General features: G+C 41.9%; 1 pseudogene; it reads right to left on the bottom strand.

The window, feature by feature from the left end:
* Positions 1–358: 358 nt before the first annotated feature.
* Positions 359–737, bottom strand: LOC150054763 (protein LLP homolog pseudogene; annotated as a pseudogene).
* Between the last annotated feature and the right edge of the window lie 9,484 nt (positions 738–10,221).

The raw sequence follows: 10,221 nt of genomic DNA on the forward strand, positions 1-10,221 counted from the left end.
AATTATACAAATTAAAAACACCGAGCAAGTACTGGCTATAACATCCGGTGTCATACTTTTCAATATTATAATACTCTTTCAAATATGTGAGCTCAGTGAGTACAACAGTATATTACGTTTTTATCTTATGTTCATGGCCAAGTTGTCAGAACTGTGATGTCTTATAATACCTGGACACTGGAAAGCATTCAATGAAAACATCAGTACAGCTTTGACTCATCAAAGGAAATTCAAGAAGTTATTTTGAAGGCTTAGGTGGAGAAAAATAAGCCCAGGTGAAAACAAGTCATTTTCACTCCGTGAAATGAATGTACACATTTTAACAACTGTCCCACTGACATTTCCAAGTTTTTAAGGGCTACCAGGCCAGACCCTTTGCTGATTTTGCTTTGTTTTTTTCCTTTTCCTTCTCGTTTTGCTTTCAGCCGTTTTCTCTGCCTCTGGTTCATCCATACTGGGTACTGTCCATGCTGATCTAAAAGAGTCTTTTTGTTTCTCTTAATTTCGGTCTCCATCTTCATGTCATCATTTTCATTCTTCTCCACACAATCCATTTTCTCTTGAGAATGTTGCTATGTCTTGAACATCTTTCATTATAACATCACCGCTGATTTTGAGAATATTTTTAAGTCTGTTGAGCTCCTTTGGGGCATTCTTCTTTCTCTTCTCAGCGTGCATTTTCCTTTTCCACTTACTCCGTAAACTTTTAGCCATGTCTCACCAGAGAGCCCCTACATGGCACCGACCACGGGCAGCACGCCGAGCTGAGGCCCCCACGCCCCACTCCAGGCTTTTTAACATACATTTCCTCACTTTATCACTTTCTGATATTAGCAGGTGTGGAAGGAGATGGGAGAGTCACAATTTCAGGCTTCTCATCAGAAACTGCTGCACATGATAGTACACACTTCTCATCACAATTCTGGTGGGAATACTAAATAAGATTGCAGTTCAGGCCTGCTTAGACAAGGGCCTAAATCAATCCTTAGTACCACAAAGGAGGAGGAGGAGGAGGAGGAGGAGGAGGAGGAGGAGGAGGAGGAGGAGGAGGAGGAGGGAGAGAGGGAGGAAGGAAGGAAGGAAGGAGGGAGGGAGGGAGGGAGGGAGGGAAGGAAGAAAGTGAAGGAAGGAAAGAGACAGAAGTCTCAACACCGGACATTGAAGCCCCCAGGTTTTATTAGTGCCAAAAATCTCATGAAAGTTTTACCAGTTATATTATTTAGTTTCCTATGATTTAGTCTCATAAGTGTCTTTTCTCTCTCTTAGTAGACTACCACATAATCTAGGCTAATCAAATTTATGGCACACACACAGCATGAACCACTAACCATAATATATAGTATCAAATCCTTTTTTTTTTTTTTTTGGTCAGTCATGGGGCTAGAATTTGGGCCTGGGCACTGTCTCTGAACTCTTCTGCTCAAGGCTACCACCCTACCCTTTGAGCCACAGCACCACTTCTGGTTTTCTGATGGTTAATTGGAGATCAGAGTCTCAGACTTTAGTGCCTGGGCTGGCTTTGAACTGTGATCCTCAGATCTCAGCCTCCTCTCAGCTAGGATTACAGGCATGAGCCACCACATCTGGCTTCAAATCCTTTTTACAATAAATCCTCTGCCTTCAAAGGTTAGCTGTAAAGAATTATAAATTAAAATTACTGTAGGAGAGGAAGATTAGAGGCAGAAAGTTTAAAGGTCAGTATCTCTCTATATAGTGTCTTACTCTAAGCCAAAGTGAGCCTGGGCTGGGTTTTATTAAAAATCAACAGACATCTAAGCAAATAATGACAAAAACCTTTAAGCACAGCTGCTCAGGAGGCAGACAGATGGAAAAATCATGGCTAGAAGCCAGCCTGGGCAAAAAAAGTTTACTGAAATCCTATCTTAGCTGAGTTTCCATGGCTCAGGCTATAATCCTAGCTTTTCAGGAGGCTGAGGTTTGAGGATCGCGGTTGGAAATCAGCCCCAGCAAGAAATTCCAAGAGATATTTACCTACAATTAATTGCCAAAAAGCTGGAAACAGGGCTGTGGCTCAGGGATAGAGCACTAGCCTTGAGCAGAAAAGCTCAGGGACACTGCTCAAGCCCTGTGTACAAGCCCAAGAATAGCACCCTCCCCCCACCAAAAAAAAAAAAATCCAGGGCCAGGAGTTTGGCCTCCTGGTAGAGTGTTTGCCTAGCATGCATGAAGACCTGGGTTTGATTCCTCACTTCCATATACATAGAAAAAAAGCCAGAAGTGGTGCTGTGGCCCAAATGGTAGAGCTCTAGCCTTGAGAAAACCCAGGGACAGTGCTCATGCCCTGAGTTCAAACCTTGGGACTGGCACTAAAAAAAACCCAAAAAAATCCAAGTGTTGTGGTTCATTTGTAATACCACCACAATCTCTTAGGAGGTGGGGTTACAGGAGATCAGAGCTGGGGATATGACTGAAGAAATAGAGCATTTACCTGGAAAGCATGAGCCCTGAGAATAAACCTCAGTTACTCCCACAGGAAAAGAAAGAAATAAAAAGAAATTTCAGTTACTATTTGTGTCAATAATGCTGGGCATGGTGGCTCACACTTGTAGTCCTAGCTACCAAAAGGCTGAGATCTGAGGACCGGGATTCAAAGCCAGCCTGGGCACTAAAGTCTGTGGTCTGTGAGTCTCTTCAATTAACCACCAGAAAACCGGAAGTGGCACTGTGTCTCAAGAGGAAAGGTTAGTAGCCTTGACCTGAAAAGTTCAGGGATAGAGCCTGAGTCGACAAAAAAGAAAAGAAAAGAATAAATATGAGTCACAGTCACATACTTTCACACTGTGGGTCATGGGGCTTGAAATCTTAGGCGCTGTCCCTGAGCTCTTCAGCTCAAGGCTACTGTCCTACTCCTGGAGTCACAGCCCCACTTCCCACTTTCTAGTGTCAATTGGAGATAAGAATCTCACGTCCTTTAGTGCCCTGGTTGGCTTTGAACCCTGATCCTTAGATCTCAGGCTTCTGAGTAGCTAGGATTATAGGTGTGAGCCACCTTGCCCAGCATAAGGTAAAAATTTTTTTGCCAGTCCTGGGGCTTGAACTGTCCTTGGTCTTTCTCCTCTGCCACTTGAGCCACAGCACCACTCCTGGCTTTTCTTTTTCTTTTTTGTGGATCATGAGGCTTGAACTGGGCCTGGACACTGTCCTTGAGCTCTTCAGCTCAAGGCTACCCTACTCCTGGGCTGGGGCGTTGTCCCAGAGCTCTATATCTCCAGGCTACCAACCTACCCTTGAGCCAAATCCCACTTCCTGTTTTCTAGAGGTTACTTGGAGTCTCAGGTCCTTTTGTGCTTGGGCTGGCTTTGAACCTTGATCCTCAGATCTCAGACTCCTGAGTAGCTAGGATTACAAGTGTGAGCCACCTTGCCTGGTTACTCCTGGCTTTTCTATGCATATGGTACCAAGGAATCAAACCCAGGTCTTCATACATTCTACATAAGCACTCTACCACTAGGCCAAACTCCTGGACTGCAAAGAATTTTTTTGTGTGTGGGTCGTGGGGCTTGAACACAGCTCTTCAGCTCAAGGCTACCGCCCTACCCTTGAGCGAAGCCCCACTTCCTGTTTTCTAGAGGTTAACTGGAATAAGATAAGAGTCTTAGGTTGTTTTGTGCCCTGGGCTGGCTTTGAACCAATCCTCAGATCTAAGTAGCTAGGATTACAGGCATGAGCCACTGCACCTGCCCGCAAAGAATTTTTTTTTAATTTTATTTTTTATTGTTGAGAAAATGTATAGAGGGGCTACATTTATATTTGCCAGATAGTAAGGTGCCTTACTTCTCACACACTGATACCCCTTCTTATGTTTTTGACCCCATTTCCCTTCTCCCATCCCTCCCAATCATCTTGTTTCCCCCTTCCCTTTCCTATTTCAAATAAACAAATAAATGTATATACAATATACCAAGTAACAAAGTCAGATACAGTAACAATATGAGATTAACCAAAGGGCAACAAAGGAGAAGAGAAATAACATAGTACATTAAGAACAACAATCATGTAAGATGAAGCTCTTGTTTCCATATCCTAGAGAGCTTTCATTTAGTCTCATCCTGTATGACCTTATGTATCTAGGTTTTGCGCTATTGTAATCCTCTGCTAGGAGAGTCCTAGCAGACTCTAGCAAATAAGGGAAACCACTGAGCCTATATTTCTTTGGGTCTGTCTTACTTAGTATGATTTTTTTCCCAAGTCTTTCCATTTCCTTACAAACGGGGTGATGTCATTCTTTCTGATGGCAGCATAGAATTCCATTGTGTATAAATACCACATCTTCTTGATCCAATCAACCACTGAGGGGCATCTGGGTTGGTTCCATATCTTTGCTATGGTAAATAGTGCTGCAATGAACATCATTGTGCTAGTGGATTTAGTATGTCCTTGTTTCTGGACCTTTGGGTAAATGCCAAGGAGTGGAATTGCTTTGTCATGTGAGAGCCCTATATTTAGTCTTTTGAAGAATCACCATAGTGCTTTCCATAGTGGTTGAACGAGTTTACACTCCCACCAAAAGTGTAGTAGTGATCCCTCCTGGCCGCATCCCCTCCAGCATCTGTTATCAGATTTCTTAATCATAGCCATTCTAACTGGAGTGAGGTGGAATCTCAACGTTGTTTTGATATGCATTTCTTTTATGGCCAGAGATGTGTAGTATTTCTTCATGTGTCTATAGGCTATTCTTATTTCTTCTTCAGAGAAGACTTTAAGTCTTTGGCCTATCTTTTAATGGGATGGTTGTTTCTTTGGAGATTTATTTTGGAGAGATTCAATTTTTTTTAGCTGTAGATATATTTTAGTATGAGGGTTTTGTCTGTTGTATGGTTATTGAAGAATTTCTCCTACTCTATGGACTTTCTATTTAATTTGCTATGTCCTTTACCAGACAGAAGCTCTGTAGTTTAATGCAGTCCCATTTGTCCAACCTTTCTTTGTTTCTGGGTCTTTATTAATAAAGTTTCGACCTGTGTCAAGGAGACCTACTGTATCTCCTATTCCTTCTTGTAAAGTTTTCAGGGTATCTGCTTTTACCTCGAGGTCTTTGACCCATTTGGAGTTAATCCTGGTGCAGGGTGACATAGAAGGATCCAACTTTAGTTTTCTGCAGGTGCTTAACCAGTTCCCACAAAGAATTTTTTTTGAGAACCTAAATGAAATGTACCAGTATCAGTAGCTGCTCATTGTACATGCTTAGTCAGCAAGTCTGTCAGGTCAGTGGATGCAGTCTCAACTTGCCAAACTGAAGGATCATTGTCAACCAATGGAACAGAAAGAGAAGAGGAAAGAAAGCTAAGTAGTTCTCAGCTGAGAAGTGAGGCCTAGCCTTTTCTCTGGAGCAACTTGAAAATATATCTTTGTTGCCAGTCTTCTTCTGGCAAGAAAAGAAGGTTCTAGCACTCCTCTAGATTTTCAGTTCCCTGTTTTTACACACCTGATCATGGCCTGGAGCACACTCCCTTCCACTCCCAGCTGTGCAGAGACACTGAAGAGGGCTTCCTCTCACCCCACCTCCTGGTGACAGCGTTCACTGCAGCAGACACAGGACGTGAATTCTGATGGAGAGTGCTGTTTTGGAAAAAGGCTCCTTACTGAGGATTGATGACTTCATAAGCACTAGAATCTAAGTTTTACAGTTTCCTTTCTGTTTGCACATCACTCAACTTAATGGACTTCATGTTCCTTATTTGTTTAATCCAACATGATCATCCTTCATTTTCCAGTCTTGCAGGTCACCATTTAATATTTAAATTAAAATGGCTTCAAGCCTCCATCCAAGTAGAGGGACAGACAGCAATTCTGGCTTGCACCTGCAAGTAACTCTGTAGATACTCATGGACTTGTTTGTCCTCGTGACCTGCTGATTTCTCTGAGCCATGGTCTCTTCCATCCCACACACTTTCTGCTTTTGTTTTTCTTCCTCACTAGCTAGTGCATGCTCCTCCCATATCACCACAGTGACAAGTTTTGGATTGGATCAAGCCAGTTTTGAAGGCCTAAGAGTAAATGAGACTTGTGGTGATGCAGGCAAGTCTACCTCCCATCACAGTCATAGCTTCCTATTGCTTTAAATGCAAGCTATGGACATGTTGTCTAGAATCCTTCAAACTTCTAGAAACGTGTGTTTTCCATAGAAATCTCTACATTACCCGTGTGGCTCGGTGCCATCCATATCACATCACCTTTCCCAGTCAGCTTTCAAGTTCTCACAATCTCTTGTCATTTTTATAGCTTGGTTTCTCTGTTATCCTGAGCATTGTGAAGCATATATTTTAACATACAAAGGTCATTAAGATGTCTTACATGTAAGGGCTCATTTATACTCCCAATCACTGGGATAGAAAAGTGCTGTATTGGGACAGGGAGTGTGGCCTAGTGGTAGAATGTTTAGCATGCAGGAAGCCTTGAATTTGTTTTCTTGGTAGTACATACACAAAAAAAGCTGGAAGTGGTGCTGTGGTTCAAGTGGTAGAGTGATAGCCTTAAGGACAGTGTTCAGGCTCTGAGTTCAAGCCCCAGGACTGGCAGAGAGGGGGGTGGGGAGGGAGGGAGGTAAGAAAGGAAAAAAGAAAAGGAGGAAAGACAGAAAGGTGTTGTATTACCAGTCATTATAGGATCATCTTCCTAAAAGTGGCTACCTTGCTCATCAATGACTTCAAGAAAGCAGTACCTTTCTTTGACATTTCTCTTGAAAAATCAGAGTCCATTTTTTCACTTTACATGCAAAGTGCTTCCTACCTACTGTAGGAAATAACACCTGCTCCTTAGAGGAAGTGAAGATAGCAAGTGCACAAGAAATCGCTAACTTCCAGGTCTAAACTAAGCATGGGGGCTTCATGTAGAGGCAGTGTGGCTGCTTTCAGTTAGTCTTCCATCTCCCTCTTTTGGGAAACAGTAATTTTCTTAAAAGATGGTATCTGCTGCCCTAAATGCACTTACAGATTTCCATTGCACTCAGAAGGCTATCCAGTGTGTTCTTCCTTTCTCTTAGTACTTATTCAAGCTCATTTTGTCACTCTCCTCGTTTACCAAACACCTGTTGTATGTACTGGCCTCCCTCCACTACTATGGATATTTCATTCAAGAGGAGTCACAAAATAATTTGTCTCCTTATGGTGGGCTTTATTTATATAAAATGTCAAAAGAAAATACAAATAAAGCTCACATTGATTCAAATTCATCTTGAATGTTGATGGCACACCACCCCCCTATTTTTGTGGTGCGGTGTGTAGAACCTGTAAAGAATTCAAGTTCCTAGAAGCCTCCTCTGAACAGAAATCAAGACAGCCCTGCTGCAGTGCCATACCCTCTATTAATAGCTCTCACAAAGGCAGAGAGCACTTGTTCCTGGAAACTGAGGTGATGGAGAGTCTATGTTATCTGAACTGCACCAGTGGACCATCTTGACCTCTCTGCAAACCTGTCCAAACATTGTCATTGCCTTGCAATGGGATCTTAGGCAAATCATTTGGCCTCCATATAGCTCAGTCAACTCATCTGTCAAATGACAAAAATAACTTCAAGGCCATTGTAAGAAGTGAAATAGTCAAGTATTTTCCACTCAAGCCATATTTATTCCTAGACCCTGTTCCCTTCCTTTCAACACAACCAGATTTCCCAAATACATCTTTCTGGCTCACTAAAAGCTGCATATATTAATTTTTTTCAGTGCCCTTTCCCTATTTATACCCTTCTTATTAAAAAGACTATTTACACAGGGTTTCCTGGTTTGGGAGGTAGAGTTCTATATGGAGGTTCCAGAATATTTCTGGAGCATGTCAAAGGTCACATCAGATATACTTATGCATGCACATAGAAACATATAGACTCACCTCACAGGGCACAGGGTCCTGTCATATGTTCACACCAAAGCAGGTATATAACTAGAACAGTTCCAGACATCAATAACACATCCCAACCACACATTCCCCTTAAGACTACTGAGTTTCAATCTGGATCCCCTGTCACAGTGTGCATAGCAGGTTCTCAAGTATTTGTGCAATAAATAGATAAAATTTTAATATATATTGGAAGTTGGAATGTAACTTGTTAGCAGGGGTGAAGTCTTGGACCAACATTACTGTGGCAAGGTCACTCTGGTTCTGCAGTCTTCCGTCTTCTTGCAGACACCCTCCCCATAAATATCCCTCCCTAACTTACCTCTGCTGTGCTTCTGCCCTGATGGGAATCAGCTTGCCAGTCTCCCTGGCACTAAACTTTCCCTCCTCTTTCAGACATGTATTAGTATGCTTTATCTGGTAGAGACATCTAATGTAACTGAAACTTCATTATGTTCAAGTATAATAAGTCAACAGCAATTTTAATAGAAACAGGTCTTTTAGACATTGCTGTCTGCTGGGCTTCGGTGGCTTAAACCCGTAATTTTACTCAGGAGAATCTGAGGCCTGAGGATCACAGTTCAAAGCCAGCCCAGGCAGGAAAGTCTATGAGACTTATTTCTAGTAAACTACCAAAAGGCTGGAAATGAAGCTGTGGCTCAGTATAGAATACTAGCTTTAGCCAGGTGCCTATGGCTCACACCTTTAATCCTAGCTACTCAGGAGGCAGAGATCTGAGGGCTGAGGTTCAAAGCCAGCCTGGGCACTAATGTCAGTGAGACTTTTATCTCTAATTAACCCCCACAAAGCCAGAAGTGGTACTGTGGCTCAAGTGGTCAAGCACTAGCCCTGAGCTGAAGAGCACAGGAACAGCACCCAGGCCGAGTTCAGTTTCCATGACTGACCAAGAAAACCCCCAAAACTAGCTTTGACCAAAAACAGAAAAACAGTTGAATGATAGTACCCAGATCCTGGGTTCAAGCCCCAGGACACACACACACACACACACACACACACACACAGTTTTTCTTACATAGTCAAGATTTTAAATATGGGAACGAGTCCTCTAATAGGAAGGTGAAAATTCCAAAGCAAAGATTAAGAAGATAATTCTTAAGACATCCTATTGTCTCCTGGGTTTTGATGGCTCATGGTTTTTATGAAAGAAATCAATCTTGTAAGTGTGAAGTATTTGCAGACTATTCAAATATACAGCCCCACTACAAGGTCCACAAGGGATAGTACTTTGTGATTAAAAAACCTTTCCTATCAACTCAGTGCTAAGGGTGTCTCATTCCCGGATGAACTGAGAAACACATTGTTTCTTGATTGCAAACCATAGATATGGGCTGTTTTACAGAGAAAGAATCGGTCAGGAGGGCAATTTGCACCATAATAGCCTGGAAAACCAGGCTCAGACAGGAATCAAATAGGCATAGTTAAGGCCATAGCCTGGCAGCTCTTCCGAGAAGGCTCCACTACCACCCTCAACTCCAAGAGTCACTGTCATCACATCACTATACTTACCAGGAGAACATAAGACCTCTATCTGATCCTATGGTTTTGTTTCCACATCTTAAGATTCAAAGTCCAGGCACAAGCATTGACTGGCGGGTGAAAGCGGGTGACTCCTACCACTATTTCATATGGTGGAATAGACTGCCCTCTGTTCTGCTTTACATCAAGCGGAATACATATAAGCAGATACACTGGAGCTGCAAAGAAAAAATTATGTAAGCATCCTGTTGAAAGTAAACAGTTATAGAAACCCTTTCTTTTTCTCTTGAAAGAAACTCTGGTGGACTTTGTTTTCATAGCCCTACCTAGCTAGCATTGCCATCCTAACTGTGGCAGCCTTTTAATGTGAAATGTTCCAACTTCACATAAGAATATATTTGATAGATATGACCAACAGATATGTGGGGAAATAACCTGTAAAATGATTAAGTTTTACATAGTTCCAGTATTTGACAAAACCGTTTTAGACATGTAATCTAGTATAACTTTTTCAGCCAAAAGAAAATGCATAAAACCTTTTGTCTCCCTTTACTAGTCCCAATCACTTTTCCCTGCCACAGCCAGTTGCAGCAAGATCCACTTTTCACCCAATCTGCTCAACTGAATTCTCCACTGCCCTTTTTAACTCGGGCCACAATCGCTTTGGCTTTAAAAAACAAAAAAACAGCAGTCAGACCCACTAGTTAAATTATGGAAATAGGTATCTTTCATTTAATCTTCAAATCTTATTTCAGAGAAACTATGGTAAAAAAGATTAAGATCATAATGTAGCTTGAATTAAACTGAAAAAATACAAGATTTGCTGACAGTAAAATTTTTATTGTTTTAATAGATAAAACTTGCATGTTTTCTA

The sequence above is a fragment of the Megascapheus bottae genome, chromosome 14, assembly GCF_031878675.1.
Source record: "Megascapheus bottae isolate mThoBot1 chromosome 14, mThoBot2.hap1, whole genome shotgun sequence".
Taxonomy (NCBI): domain Eukaryota; kingdom Metazoa; phylum Chordata; class Mammalia; order Rodentia; family Geomyidae; genus Megascapheus; species Megascapheus bottae.